Below are 12,312 nucleotides of genomic sequence, written 5' to 3'. Positions count from 1 at the left end.
CGACCAATGAGAAAATTTAGAAAATTGTCTTTTTAACGCTTTTTCAAAAAACAAAATATCAGCAGTAGCAATCTTGTTTTGGAGCCGGTCCAAAAAGTATTTAAACGCATCAGACATTCTTTCTTCCCTTCTTTTTCCCTTTTTCTCACTTCGACGTCACATGAGAACATGCCTCTCGTTTTCATAACATCGTCGCTGTCAAAGCCGTCAACACCATGATTACACACACCACGCGGGCACTCAAAAATCACACTTATGCACACACGCACCTATTCCACACGTTTTCTAATTAATAACAACGAATTACTTTCCTCGCGAATTACTTTCCTCATAGGACTTTTGAATAAGGCGAACTTCGCCAGTTAAAACACCAACCTTAAAATAAGGACATTATTTTCACACAAGACTTTTATCTTCTATTCTTATTAATTCCGCGAAGGACTCTTATCTAACATTCTAATAATAATGACTTCGCAAGAACTTTCACCGATCCAACCTTTGCTTATTCATCTTGTTGTTTTTGTTAAAAAATAAATGCGGTGCATTTTAAACCAGAAGGAGGTGTTATTTTGTTTTATTCCTTTTTTTTTTTTTTTTTTTGTTGTTATTTCGTTTGGGGCAAAGAGATTTAATTTCGCTTGAATTTCTTTTCCCTTACAAGGTTCACATCTGTTACCGGTAACACTTTTAGCAATTTTAATGTTGGACTGTCAAATTTTTTTGCAAGTTTTGAGTGCCCGCGTGGCGTGTGTAAGTCCGACCCAATATCTGCCTGAAATTTTATTTTTGTATTATTAAGATTTGTTTCGGCAGAATCACGTATTATCACGTGTTATCAAGTGTTATCAAGTATAATAATTGTATTATGAAGATCTGTTCAGCATAATCACGTTGACACACTGGTTCCCGCTGGATCATCGAAGTTAAGCAACGTTAGACCTGGTCATTTACTAAATAGGTGACTATTTGTGACTTCCAGGTGCTGTATGTGCTCTCCGCTTATCTCTGCATTGGTTCCAGTCCTTCTGTGCCTCTCTTTGCCACTGGATTAAAACAGTGTCGATTCAAGGGAGGTGTGGTTGGAGATTGCGCAACCCTAGCCTCACAATCACATCAATATTATTTTTTTTACAGTTTTTTTTTTCAAAAAAAAAAAAAAAAGAAAAGAATATTGTTATGTTTCTTCTGGATTGTAAATCAAATTGCCGACTGAATTTATTATCGACTCTTGTGAAAAGGTATTTGAATTTTCAAAATTATCTCCCTTGTTTACCAAACTGTTTTACCAGTTTTTCAACTCGTCTTTTTCTTTTTCCTGTCGTTCGATGTTTTCCTAAAATCGTTTATCCTGTCATTCAATATTTTTTGAAGGCTTCTAAAATCATGTAGACGTTTTTATTTTTTTCCCGCTTCGTCCTGACGTAATTTCTTTTGTTTTAGAAATTTCATCAAACAGGCCCTGAAGACTTGATTTGTTGCTGTTTCGTAATATTTTTTTTAATCTTCGTCGCCAATCTGTTAAATCACACAAAGAGGAACGATAAAGCGGAAAATGTGCATTCATTCTTTTAGCGGACTGTTATCCTCATCTTTATATTTATTGTTTACACCACATTTCGGCCAACTCAACCTCTGGTCTTCTTCAGGTGATCAATCGCGACGGGAGAGGAATGCTGAGTCTTGTAGCTTATTCTCAATAATTACTGCCTTCCATAGTTGTTGTTTTGGCCAACTAATCCTTTGGCCCGTTTGGGTAGGATTGAAACCGCTATGCACATATTATGAAGCTTGCCTCGAAGAATTTCAAAAATAATAAAATAAAGAGACATGTCTGGGTGAGGCCCCGTGTTTTGACAAGCTTCTGGGTTTGATCTTTACTCCTGATCTGAAATGGAACACGTACATCAAGTCTGTTGCCAAGGTCGCTGGAAAGATGGTGGGATCCTTCTACCGCTCCAGAAGATATCTCACTACTGATGCAATTCTCTATCTATATAAAAGCCAAGTACATCCAAGGATGGAATACTGTTGCCATATGTGGGCAGGAGCTGCTAAAAGCAGCCTATCCTGCCTTGACAGAGTACAAAATAGACTTCGTGGCTTAGTGGGGGATGCCCTTTTCTCTACCCTGCAACCTCTCTCCCACAGAAGAGACGTTGCGAGCCTATCCTGGTTTTATCGTTATTTCCAGTGCAGGTGCTCGTCTGAACTCCAATCTCTGGTCCCCCCCTCGCCAATCTTTCACGAAAAACACCCGACTAGCTGAATCCACTGTGAAAAATTTCCCCCACTCTATATCTGTGCCTAAATCAAAACGTGGATTCCATGAATAAAACTTCTTTCTTAGAACTGCACGCCTGTGGAACTCTGTTCCGTCTGCCTGCTTCCCTCCGGACTACAACTTGGATTTCTTCAAGTCCAATGTTAACAAATTCCTTATGAACCGCCCCCTTAATTAAACACTTCATCAAATCTCCACACTAACGTAATGTACTTGCAATAACCCTTATCCCTGAGTGGCTTCCGGGCCTTGATAAGTGGTGATCACTGTGTAAAAAAAAAATGTAAAATAGTGGAACAAGAACATGACATATTTACAAATAGTTTTTTTATTATTCCATTTTCACCCCAAACAAGGCACAGTGCTACTTTGATGTAGGGGAGCTACTATCAGAGACATAAGTTGCAGGGATGCTATATAGGGAGTTGAGCAGCAAGATGTTTGTTCATATTACACTTGAACTTCTGCATGTCAGTACGGTTGGGAAAGCCGAACCCCGGAAGGGAGTTCCAAAGTCTAGCAGTTCTGGGGAAGAAACTATTGGAGTAGAAAGCTTTCTTACATCTAGGGATCTCTACTGTGTAGGGTGGGATTTTGCTGCTTGCAGGTTTATCAGAGGTATTTACGTCGAGGGCGTACAAGTGCTTGTAGTTCGTCGGAGGATTCACCATTAAAATACTTGTAGAACAGGCTGAAGGATGCAACAGTTCGTCGATAGGATAGTAAGTGTTAGTAACAAGTCTATGTTATTGGAATACACACTCTTCTGCGTACTCTGTGCATGTTCTTTTATATTTCCGGGTAACCGGATGTCGTACGGTACAAGCCACGTCACAACAATAAGTTAAAAATTACACTAAATGTCATTTTAGCACATTATTAAAATAAATGATTAAAATAAATCATTTGTATACATTTGCATGTTCTTAAGCAATAGCAATATTTAGTAATAATGTTTAGTAATAATGTTTAGTAATAATATTTAGTAATAATATTTAGTAATAATATTCAGTAATAATATTTGGTAAAAATATATTTAGTAATAATATTTAGTAATAATATTTAGTAATAATATTTAGTAATAATGTTTATTAATAATATTTAGTAATAATATTTAGCGATAATACTTAGTAATAATGTTTAGTAATAATATTTATTAATAATATTTAGTAATAATATTCAGTAATAATATTTAGTAAAAATATATTTAGTAATAATATTTAGTAGTAATATTTAGTAATAATGTTTATTAATAATATTTAGTAATAATATTTAGTAATAATGTTTATTAATAATATTTAGTAATAATATTTAGCGATAATACTTAGTAATAATGTTTAGTAATAATATTTATTAATAATATTTAGTAATAATATTCAGTAATAATATTTAGTAAAAATATATTTAGTAATAATATTTAGTAGTAATATTTAGTAATAATGTTTATTAATAATATTTAGTAATAATATTTAGTAATAATATTTAGTAATAAAATTTAGTAATAATGTTTAGTAATAATATTTAGTAATAATATTTATTAATAATATTTAGTAATAATATTTAGTAATAATGTTTAGTAATAATATTTAGTAATAATATTTAGTAATAATATTTAGTAATAATATTCAGTAATAATATTTAGTAATACTATTTAGTAATAATATTTAGTAATAATATTTAGTAATATTGTTTAGTAATAATATTTAACAATAATATTTAGTAATAATATTTAGTAATAATATTTAGTAATAATATTTAACAATAATATTTAGGAATAATGTTTAGTAACAATATTTAGTAATAAAATTTAGTAATAATATTTAGTAATAATGTTTAGTAATAATATTAAGTATTAATATTAAGTAATAAAGTTTAGTAATAATATTTAGTAATAATATTTAGTAATAATATTTAGTAATAATGTTTAGTAATAATATTTAGTAATAATATTTAGTAATAATATTTAGTAATAATATTTAGTAATAATATTTAGTAATACTGTTTAGTAATAATGTTTAGTAATAATATTTAGTAATAATATTTAGAAATAATATTTAGTAATAATATTTAGTAATAATATTTATTAATAATGTTTAGTAATAATATTTAGTAATAATATTTAGTAATAATGTTTAGTAATAATATTTAGTAATAATGTTTAGTAATAATATTTAGTAATAATATTTAGTAATAATATTCAGTAATAATATTTGGTAAAAATATATTTAGTAATAATATTTAGTAATAATATTTAGTAATAATATTTAGTAATAATGTTTATTAATAATATTTAGTAATAATATTTAGCGATAATACTTAGTAATATTGTTTAGTAATAATATTTATTAATAATATTTAGTAATAATATTCAGTAATAATATTTAGTAAAAATATATTTAGTAATAATATTTAGTAGTAATATTTAGTAATAATGTTTATTAATAATATTTAGTAATAATATTTAGTAATAATATTTAGTAATAAAATTTAGTAATAATGTTTAGTAATAATATTTAGTAATAATATTTATTAATAATATTTAGTAATAATATTTAGTAATAATGTTTAGTAATAATATTTAGTAATAATATTTAGTAATAATATTTAGTAATAATATTCAGTAATAATATTTAGTAATACTATTTAGTAATAATATTTAGTAATAATATTTAGTAATATTTAGTAATAATATTTAACAATAATATTTAGTAATAATATTTAGTAATAATATTTAGTAATAATATTTAACAATAATATTTAGGAATAATGTTTAGTAACAATATTTAGTAATAAAATTTAGTAATAATATTTAGTAATAATGTTTAGTAATAATATTAAGTATTAATATTAAGTAATAAAGTTTAGTAATAATATTTAGTAATAATATTTAGTAATAATATTTAGTAATAATGTTTAGTAATAATATTTAGTAATAATATTTAGTAATAATATTTAGTAATACTGTTTAGTAATAATGTTTTGTAATAATATTTAGTAATAATATTTAGAAATAATATTTAGTAATAATATTTAGTAATAATATTTATTAATAATGTTTAGTAATAATATTTAGTAATAATATTTAGTAATAATGTTTAGTAATAATATTTGGTAATAATGTTTAGTAATAATGTTTAGTAATAATATTTAGTAATAATATTTAGTAATAATATTAGTAATAATGTTTAGTAATAATATTTAGTAATAATATTTAGTAATAATATTTAGTAATAATATTTAGTAATAATGTTTAGTAATAATATTTAGTAATAATATTTAGTAATAATATTTAGTAATAATATATAGTAATAATATTTTGTAATAATGTTTAGTAATAATATTTAGTAATAATGTTTAGTAAATATATTTAGTAATAATACTTAGTAATAATGTTTAGTAATAATGTTTAGTAATAATATTTAGTAATAATATTTAGTAATAATATTTAGTAATAATATTTAGTTATAATATTTAGTAATAATATTTAGTAATAATATTTAGTAATAATGTTATTGAGTAATTTTAATTATTTGTGGACTGTACTTCTGACAACCCAAATTAACAGAAAACTATGACGTAATCATTGTGACACTCATGTTCCCGTTAGATTATCGAAGATAAGCGACGTTGAGCCTGGCCAGAGTTAAAACGGGTGACGATTTGGTCATACCAGCTGCTTTAGGTACCCTAAATCTAGAGAGGGATGGGCGCCACTAGGCTATTGTTGGCCAATCTAGAAGTGTAAGCTATGTTTAGTTTCAGAACAGTTTCCGATGGTTCGTTGTTCTACACAAGTTCTGGGAGGTGACTGCTTTGCAGTAGACAGTTTTTGAGTTGGAATCCACAGAGCAAAAGATTCTTCACGTGTTGAGACGGAGAAAACATATGCGAAATTGCTACAGAAAGGTTTAATATTCATGGAGCAATTCTGGTTTCTGATTGGTTGGTAGCAGAACGTGAATTAATTCGATTCGTCAGTTCCTAGCAGCATCGTTTATAAATAGAATCTCCCGATTATGCAAGATCATATCCCCATATATAGTCTTACTATGAGGGGATGGTCTCCTAGCGGCTTTGGCTGCAGGGATACAGGGTTTAGTACTCATCAAGGATTCGTTCTTGACACTCAGTCCGACAGGTGAGGGACCAGGAACCGACCCAGCACCTGTCGGGCTGAGGTACACCGCTTGGGTACTACCTAGGAGGTCTACCTTCCCAGACCTTGCCACCGGGCTTTCTGGTGGGGCAAGTTTATTGCTTGTCGCCTGAGGCGTCCCTCCGGGGAATGCCGACGGGAGTGCCCAGGCAATTTTCTTTGAAGCAAGAGTACCCCTTTTTTGGGGGAGCTTGCCTGTTCTCCACCTGCATGAGATAATACAGCGTTCCTACGACCCCAAAGAGTTAAAAGTCTCACCCATCATCCAACCAAAAATAACTTTTCTTTTCTGTCTACCAATTAGACTATAACAAAAGAACCTGCTATGAGTTCAACACGTGTTATATGGCGTTAAGTCTTGTCTATGAATGAACACGAACGTGTTTCTTTCTCTTTCATTATCGTAAATAACACGTGAGCGTTGGAAGAAAGGGGAACAAAGGAAATGAGAAAAACGTACACATTTATTGTCAGATAAACAGTTTTCCTAATACAAACATCAAACGAAGATACGAAACATGTATACATTTAACGTTATATGTACAGAATCAAAATAACAGGCAATTATGCCAAAGATTACAATACATTAAATACACAATACAATAAGAAAAACACACGTTGACACTGTTTTAGATAGAAAATATATACTACAGCAATAAATAAGTAAATGTCACCTATTTCAGTGTGGAGTTCTTGGAGTCTATGCAACTACTAAAAAAAAGATTTATGCTTAACTGGCGTTGTCAAAACTTGTAAAAGCCGTGCAAAGATGGCAACCGGTCGGATCACGTATGCTGATCTTAAAAGATTAACAAAAAAATAGAGACTCGTTATGAATTTTATTTACTTCAAGGCATGATAGCCCATTCCCCTAACATTGGCCAGAGTAATTCACGAATGATAACTAAAATATAAGTCCAAAAGGAAATCCCTCCAATATTTCTGAGGCAACGTGGACAATTTTGTTGCCTTTATGCCATATTTAGTGTATATTTTCTCATATGTATTTTTTTCGTAACATTGGCCAGAATAAATAAACACACACGTGTATTCTCGGCTTAGAGACATTGTGTGTTTCGGATTTTTTTTTTTTTCGTATTCAGTCAACCGTGGTGTCAGCAGTGTAATAATCGCCACGGATATGCGGGTAATAATTGCTCAATGATTTGGAACGATGGTGTCATCATCATCATCATCATCATCATCATCATCATCATCTGTTAAAGCGACAATGACAGTTTCCAAAAAGCTACGCTTTGATGAACACGCGTCTGCACTTGTTTCTATCCTACGCAGTATTTTGTGAATCGGTGGAGTGGAACGGTATGTAAGAGGAAAAATAATCTAAGGTTCTTTTGATTCGACGCTGACGTTTGTGCCACATTCTGTTGTCAATCCTTTGTTCTATTTTACGCCTACACAATATTGGTCATTAAGGAGATGTTCCGGTCTGGCTATTATGACCTATAATCTTAGCTTGACCTAGTCTAGTTATCCGGTTAGTTCTTAACCTAGGAAGAGCTTTGTGGATAAAAGCATAAAAACAATTCTGAAGCAAATTCATAATACAACAATGGTTAAAACTCGGAAATTGAAAACCTGAATTAAAAAAATCTATTCAAAATGATTTATTTATAAATACTTATTGTATAATCAGAAACAATAAACGGTCGCGAGCCTTTCATATTTGTACAAACCCCAATGGATATTAATACAGAAGAGGTTAGCGCTTTTGTCGTTTACAGGAACTTGTAAATAAGCATCGCTCAGGTCGATCTTAGAAAAAAAACTTGCAGCTATTTAATTTTGTGAACACTTCCTCCGGGTTGGGTAATGGATAGTGGAAGTCTTCTAACGACTCGTTCAGTCCGGCCGAGAAGTCAACGCAACGCAGATTTCCCCCGGACCTTTTTCATCTAGACTGCCCGCGCAGTCCACGCACTGTATTCAATTTTAGACAGTATACTAGTGTTTTCCAATTTTTTCGGTTCCTGATTATTCCTGATTTATCTTGTTCAGGGATGTGAAACGTACATCTCCAAGGCCGGGAGTGAATACATCTGGGAATTCTTCCTTAAAGTTAATTATTAGTTTATTAGTTTCCACGTGGGAGGCTTCTATTTTTTTGCAAAGTGCGGAGATAAGTAAGTCCCACAGGTAAAACTAATCCATCCAATCAGAGCCGAATTTGTTTGCACTATTTTTTAATACTTATATTTTGACTTCTTTAGGTTCTCCCAGCAAGAAGGTGTTAATGATTAATTCACCCTTAAAATTAATTTTAGTGCCGTTGACAGCGTTTGCTGTTCTATAGGTTCTTAGCATAGTAGGTTTGCGTAATTTCTTCCACGTTTTGAAGTTTAGCATTGTAAGATCAGATCCACTGTCTGACTGAAATTTAATATCTATGCTTAGAATTTTGCCTGTTATGTATTTACGTAGGTTTTCTTCTAATCAAATCTCCAATACCAACTATTACTACGATATTATCCCATTGATTATTGTACACATACTAACCCTTATCCCCGAGTGGCTTCCGGGCCTTGATAAGTGGTCAGCCCCCATGTAAAAAAGGCGTCTCGGGTTATAGTTTAGCGCACTCGGCTTTTGTTCTGATTTTCCAACAGTGGAAGATTTTATGTTCCATTATTGCATATAAGACATTTTCTTGTTAAGCATGGGCAAAGTCGTCATTATCGTTTTTAGTCAAGTTTAAACATTTCCATCTTTTATGGAAAAGAGACGTTCTGGGGGTGAATAGCAGATTTACCGTCTCATTGAACGATAACTCCGTGGTTTCTCATGGTAAGATAAAGTCCACGAATTTATCGTGTTCAATCGTTTCAAGCTTACGTAGTAGCAGTCGGGTATTCTTCTGGTCAGACCAGTTACCGAAGTCGATATTGAAAAAGTCTTCATATCTCCTGAAATAAGTTGTGAATGATTTTTTTATCTCCTTCGTACTTAAAATCATCTATTGCGGACCATATCGTATTTTGAGAAAAAAGCTGATTCATTTTTCACGTGCGCATTACTCTTCAAAATTTGTGTGAGTAGTTCCTCTCCGTTGTTGGCGCTCGGACGATTGTTTTTGATGTCCCATTAGTTTTTGATGTTTCATTGGTTGTTCAGACCATTGTTTCTGTAATTCAATTTGTTGTTCCTCTAACTTTTGTTGATGGTGTGCCATCATTTCCTGTTTTTCTTCACAATTCTCCAATAAGTCTTTTTACATCTTTTTTGTTCAATTTGCAATTTCGTTAGCTGAACCAAAGCTGACTTTAGTTCCTCCATCTTGTCTGATTGGTTAGTTCAGAGAAAAAAGAAAATACAGATTTAGCCTTTTTTTTATTTCGTCCGTTAGGAAAGAGAATTTCGTAGTTCGCCTCCTTTTTTTTTTAAACTCTTTTTGCAAATACCAGGCGAGAAATAATGATTATTTCCACATTATTTGGATCAGTTGGGAAAAATATGCTTAAAAAACGCTACTATTAGTTAAGTATATGAACATGCTACTGTTTATTAGTGCGTCAATATATATATATATATATATATATATATATATATATATATATATATATATATATATATATATATTAGCATTTTAGCCAGGCGCTGCCCAGGTGTTTGCAGGTCTATGTTGAGCAAAAAAAAAAGCGGTCAATTTTTTTTAATTTCGACCCCTAGTATGACCGCTTAACATTTATTGCTTAGGGCTCAAATCAAGCTATTAAGTTAGATCCATGTTAACGGAATATATATCTAAAATTTCAAGTGTTTAGACCCAAAATTAGCGGAGGAGTTTGATAGAGTTCTCAAAGGTCAAATCGTTGAACTTTGACCCCTTAACAGCCACATTTCTGGCCGAAAACGGATTGCAAAGATTTTCCCAACTCTCAGTACCCTGTATAGCAAATTTCGAGTCTGTAGACTGAAAATTGACAGGGATATTGCGTAGGAAAATATACACAGACACACACACAAACACACACAGAGCCACGTTCACTTTTATATATATATATATCTGTTGAAATATATTTTCTTATAATATATACCAATCCTTATTTAAGAAGCTCAATGTAATTACAGAGCAATATAGTGCATAAATGACAAAAAACTATATTCCAGAATTCATGATGTTGACCATCATATACTTTATTCCTTTAATTCAGTTGACTTTTACAATTGTTGACAGTATCTGTTTCGTAGCACAAAAGCAATAACTTAATTATTATATCAATCAGTGAATCTATTATGCCCTTAACTCATCAGAAGAAATAGCAACAATCAATCCGTCAAAAAGAAATGAAGTGTGATTTGATATGATTAAAATCCGAAAATTGGAAGAGAAGCTGCATATACCTTTAATATGTTTCCATTACGCCATTTTGAATTTTAAACAACTGAATTAATGGAATAAATTATAAGATGGTCAACATCATGAATTTTGGAGTATAGTTTTTTGTCATTTATTCACTATATATATATATATATATATACACATATCTATCTATCTATCTATCTATCTATCTGTGTGTGTGTGTGCGTGTGTGTGTGTGTGTGTGTGTGTGTGTGTGTGTGTGTGTGTGTGTGTGTGTGTGTGTGTGTGTGTGTGTGAAACTAACAAGCAGACTCGACATTATCCTTGCCTGATTGAGAATCAACTAATGTTCTACACTTCTAAAACTTTTATTCCATCGTAATCAGTGAAATCGCCCATTTTTCAGTCAAATCGATTGATTGCCTGCTCTAGTCGGAAACCCAGCTCGATGCACCGGAAGGAAGCTTCACATGCCTCCATGCAGTGAATTAGTCCACAACACATTGCAATGTAAGGAACGTACTGTTGATTTTATCAAATTATTTTTTATATAATGCCTTGAATTAAATTTGAAAATACAAAAGTCAAGTATCATGATTCAATTGTGCTCTAGCCATTCATTTCGAACGCGCCACTGTCTTACCAAAGAACCTACTGTTGGTTTTATACATTGGTCCGTCCTGGTTGTGCTGTGATAAAACAACTCAAATCTACTCATGATGTTAGACTATATAAGGGTGTTAACGTTGGTCAAAATCGGAATGTCCGTCTTTAAATCAGATTTTTTCGATTATCCACTTCGATACTTATCGGAGGCATTCCGATATAAAAGTTATCTTAGAACACTCTGAGACACGTAAAGTACATTTGTGTGAAATTTACAAAACATGGGCCAAGCGGTTTCGAGGTCCATAGGGAACACACACTCTCTCTCTCTCTCTCTCTCTCTCTCTCTCTCTCTCTCACACACACACACACACACACACACATGCACACCCACACACACAAGTGCCTTAAATAGCGATTGTACTATCTGTTTTTCGAGGATGGCGAAACAAACCTAAAAAGAAAGAGAGTAGCTTATACAAGCGTGTAACATTTTGCGTTCGCTTGTCTCGCATGTCTAGTTCACCACGGAATTAATAGTCGACTTTTTGTCATCAAATTGAAGCGTTATTCTCTGGCACGTGACACATAAAAGAAAGATGCATTTGTCGCTAACAGACTTGAAATGAACAGCGTTTTATTGTCTCTTAAATAAAACCCACGCTTCATTACCCCCGCAAACTTAAAACAACTCAACCCTGAACAAAGAAAAAAAGATCTCGTCAACCGCAGACAAAAGAACCGGTAGTTCATCGCGTGGCATTGTTTAACAATTTACTTTCTCAAGCGTTTTTCAATGATATTGTGATCAAGTGCACATTCCTTCCACCCCACTCGCTTTTTTGCTCGTTGTTTGGTTATTGGTTTTTAACAGGTAAACAGCGATGCATATACACTTCAAAAGTTTCGGGTTTTTATTGTTTTTCTTTTTTCTTTCTTTGTTATCTG

This window comes from Euprymna scolopes, chromosome 21 (genome assembly GCF_053919585.1).
Source record: "Euprymna scolopes isolate OS-2025 chromosome 21, ASM5391958v1, whole genome shotgun sequence".
NCBI lineage: Eukaryota > Metazoa > Mollusca > Cephalopoda > Sepiida > Sepiolidae > Euprymna > Euprymna scolopes.
This window is presented reverse-complemented; position numbering follows the sequence as displayed.